The following is a 4,558-nucleotide window of genomic DNA, read 5'->3' as shown; positions in this document are numbered from 1 at the left end:
CACTTTGAGGAGGCAGGCTGGAGAGTGGCCATGGAAGGGAGGATATGTACATTTTAAATTTTCCTTCTTCTCTCCTTGGCACTCAACACTTTATGGGAGACGAAGAGCAAGGCAGGATGATGATAACTTTGTGAGCAGTGCGAATCGTAGCCAAGTCACAAAACAGTTCCTGGAAGGAAAGGAGACGTTGGTTCCCGGAAAGTTTCCAGGAAACCAAAATATTTCCAAAGGCTTTGTCATCAAGTCCTTCAACTCTCTGTGAAACGCTGGAATTCTGCTCCGTTGACACTCCTGCTTACCAACATAACTCTTTTAAGTGTTTGTGCCAAAGTGGCGTCCATGTCAGTGAGCTTTGTTTATCCCCTGGGGCTCTCGTTACAGTCTTACTGGCCATTTCTTTACAGGCAGGAGGAGTCTTTGTTAAAGGGTAAGCCAGTCGGTCAGAAGACAAGCCATTTCCTGAAGCCGTTTCCATACTCTGTGACAGGCGCTGGAGAGGCAGGCTTGCAGCCACACGCCAAAGAACTTAGGAGAAAACAAAACGGTAGCCAGATGTTCTTGGTCATGCCATTGCACTAGGATCTATTATTTCCTCAAAACTCTGGAAATTCAAAGGGTTGCAGAACATAGAAGATAAAATCTTAATCTGGAACAGAAAGTCTTGTTTCTCACCAGTGCATGGAACGTGGGAAGAACGCCCCACCCATCAGTGCTCTGAATCACCCAGAGAGTCCTGGGGCTGGTGAGATCTGCAATTCCACATTAAGCCATGAAGAGAAGATTTCAGCGTCAGCTCCTGCCGGCACCTGCTGTCCTCAAATGTTGCTTCATAGCGTATTTGAAAGCAAGAAAGAGCTTTAACCCTGTGAGAGAGAAATCAGAACTGGAATCAGTACCAAGATTAGTACAAACATGATCCCAGGGGTCATATCTATAGGGGCATGGGTCTTATAAATACAGAGAGAGAGAAATATAGCAACACAGACTAGAAGGATAAACCTTAAAATGTTAACAGTGATTATCTCTAGCATGGCAGGCACTGCAGGCAAACTCAAAAGCCATTCTTAACCTCTTCACCACTGATAGCTCTCGTTCTAGAAGCTAGAAAGCCAAATACTTGTTTTGTCAAATTCTTTTGTAACTAGGAGTGGTCATGTGATGCAGTTCTGACCAATTAGATGAAAGGGAAATCTGCTGAGGGGTTTCTGGGAAAAGCTTCTGTCTCCTGTTAAAGGGAGAGGCATGAAAGGAGAGGCTGCTGCTTCTGCCCCATCCCTCTTCTTTCTGCCTTGAACATGGTCGTGATGTCTGGAGCTATGGCACCCACCTTGCAACCATAAAAAACATTTTGATGAAAAGCCAACATGCTGCTAGTGGATTGGAAAACCGGGAAGATCCTAAATCCTTTATAATACCACTGAGCAATAGAACCAATACCAGCAACACCTAACTCTGGGCTTCTATTCTTGCAAAAAAAATAATTCCCTATTTAATTAAGCCACTGGATCTTAGTTACTTGAGCTTGGAATATGTCAGTGAAAAAATAAGACATTCTAGTGTGAGATGGAAGACCATAAATAAATAAGGAAGTTATAGCATGTTAGGAAGTGGCAAGCGCTATGAAAAGAAAATCAGGATTAGGGGCAGGAGAAGCATGAATGTCAGGGTAGGAGAAAAGGAGGCAGTACGAAATCGAGTTGCCAGAGGAAATACTATTGATAACAAATGATTGGAACAAAGATTTGAAGGAGGTGAGGGAGTTGGCCATGTGGGTATCAGGACAAGAACATTCAAGGCAGAGTGAGCATCCAGGTCAAGATTCCTAAAGAGCAAGTGAGCTTGGCGTGTCTGAAGAATCCTGAGCAGGCCAGCATGGGTGGAGCAGAGGGAAGTGAGATTAACAGAAGATGAGGTCAAGGAGGAAAAGAGGGTCAGATCGTACAGGGCCTTGTGGGCCATCAGGAGGACTTTGGCTTTTACTGAGTAAGGTGGGAGCCATAGAGGGTTGTAGGCAGAGAAGGGATGTGACCTGACTCAGGAGTTCACAGGCGCCCTCTGGCTGCTGCAAGGAGAACAGACCAAAGGTGGGGCAGGGAAAAGGCAAGAAGGGAAGCAGAAAGACCCTTTATGAGGCTATTTCCATAATCCTGGCTACAGACAATAGGACTTGGAACAGAATAGAAGCAACAAAGGAACAGACAGGCGATCAGATTCTGGATACATTCTGAGGAAGGGTCAACAGGATTTGCTGATGGATCAGAGATGGAGGGTAAGAAGAAAGGCAGAATCAAGGATAACTCCATGGCCTTGTGCTGAGCAATAGAAGGATAGGGAACCCTCCATGGATATGAGAGGTGGGGGATCAGAAGCTCAGATTGGAACATGTTACATTTGTGACATCTGTTAGACATCTCAGTGGGGGCACTTGGTAGGTGGTTGGTTATATGAGTGTAGAATTCAGGAGAAGGAGCTGGACTGCACATTGTTTAATATTTTGGGGTCATTGCTAATAAATGGTGTTTATGGCTGTGAGACTGGATGAGATCTATGGTGTAGAGAAAAATGAGTACTTCCATGGAAAATGATGTATTGTCAGAGCACACATCTCCAGGTTGTCCAATTCTGATCTATGTGGGAGATATTTTACAATTCTGTAAATTTTAAATAACTGACAGAGATGCAAAATAATTCCATGGAAAAAACAGTTTTGCGTCCATTTGCACATTCATTTCAATATTCCTGAAATTATATATATGTATTATAATTCATAGGTATTATAATGCATATATATGTAATACATTTATAACATATAGGTATATGAAATTTTATATGTATTTTATAATATTAATAATTATACGTATAATTATATAATATATAATTAAACATTATATTATATATATTATGTATATATAATTATCAATGAGGGAGCCAGGCAGATGTTATAACTGGGTCAAAAGAGAACAGCAAAGAACAAACATATACATGTATTATGTAATATATATTATGTATTATGTATACATTGTATATATTATATGTGTATTATGTATTATGTATACATGATATACATTGGATAAATTGCATATATATTATGCAATATATAATATATATCATGTATACACTGTATGCATATTATATGTATATTATGTATTATGTATACGTTGTATACATTATATGTGTTTTATGTATTATGTATACGTTGTATACATTATGTGTATGATGTATTATGTATACATTATATACATTGTATATATTATATATTATATACATATATGTCTGTTCTTTGTGTTCTCTTTTGAGCCAGTTATAACATCTGCCTGGTTCTTTCACTGATTGATGAGTGGAATAAAATCCTTAATGTATGCTCATTTTATATCTGTATGAGTCACGATTTTATCTTTTTTTCTTGCTTGAGGAAAATTCACCCTGAGCTAACATCTGTTGCCAGTCTTCCTCTATTTTGTATGTGGGGCACTGCAACAGCATGGTCACTGACGAGTGGTGTGGGTCTGCACCTGGGAGCCGACCCTGGGCCACCAAAGCGGAGCACACCAAACTTAACCACTAGGCCATGGGGCCAGCCCCCATGAGTTTATCTTTTTTAGATCACACAGCTCCTAAGAGGCAGAGCTGGGATTTAACCCTAGGCAGCCTGGCTCCTGAACCTCCACTCTTAAACCCCACCCTCCATCAAATGAGCTAATGTACATGGACGCACTTAACTCACAGTAGACACTCAACACATGGTGGTGTTGGGATTGCTAAGAAGCAAGTATTCTGTTTGACCAGAACCTTCATAAAACACACAGTCTCTCACCATTTTGGAAGTGAAGGCAAAGGATGTCAGTATGACCCCTGATGTCTGGGACTGGGATCTGGGTGTGGTCTTCCTGGTAATCCATCTTCTGTAATCTTCCCGTACCTGGAGATGGAGACACATCACGGGGAGATGAATCACTCCCAGATGCAGGGAAGTATGCTGGCACAGGCATGTCCCCTGGAAGGAGGGGCATCAGGGACAGCGAGGGCAGCAGCTACATACCCGGCGGTTGAGCAGACAGTGAATGAGGAAGATGAAGGCCCCCTGCAGGCTGTTGATGATGGTGAACAGGTAGGCCATGATACCAGCCAAGGGTCCAATCTGGAAAATGCCCAACACCCGGGAGCTCCCCAAGATGAAGAGCTGGGCAAATGCCTTGAATGTCAATAACCTGGAGGAGAAGGTTTGCAGAGGATAAGGTTCTGGGAGGTGGCTGTTGTCCTCATGGGATACACTCCCAGGAATGGTCTGAGGCTGCCACCATGTGACCCACCACCTAGATGGAAATAAACGTGGGCTGGAGCCTCCAAGCCTAGGTGTAGGGAAAGCGAATCCTATAGGCATTTAAAAGGCTATTGGCCTACAGATACACATCGGCACAAAGATGTGTGGACACATGTATTTAATGCAATATTTTCATTAGTAATGAAAGGCTAAAAGGACCCATGTGTCCAAGATTTTAGAACATGTTAAATGAACAATGAAGCCATACAATGAAATACGATGAAGCCTTTTTTTTAC

General features: G+C 42.1%; 1 long non-coding RNA gene across 1 annotated transcript; it reads right to left on the bottom strand.

The window, feature by feature from the left end:
• Positions 1-507: 507 nt before the first annotated feature.
• On the bottom strand, positions 508-4,260 carry LOC131402480 (uncharacterized). The gene is made up of 3 exons (XR_009218698.1): positions 4,040-4,260; positions 3,815-3,919; positions 508-863 (listed from the first exon to the last, which is right to left on the bottom strand). It is a non-coding gene; the product is annotated as an uncharacterized LOC131402480 (long non-coding RNA).
• Positions 4,261-4,558: the final 298 nt, after the last annotated feature.

This window comes from Diceros bicornis, unplaced genomic scaffold (assembly GCF_020826845.1).
Source record: "Diceros bicornis minor isolate mBicDic1 unplaced genomic scaffold, mDicBic1.mat.cur scaffold_111_ctg1, whole genome shotgun sequence".
NCBI classification, from domain to species: domain Eukaryota; kingdom Metazoa; phylum Chordata; class Mammalia; order Perissodactyla; family Rhinocerotidae; genus Diceros; species Diceros bicornis.
Note: the sequence above shows the minus strand (reverse complement) of the source record. Positions and strands in the feature narration are given on the sequence as shown.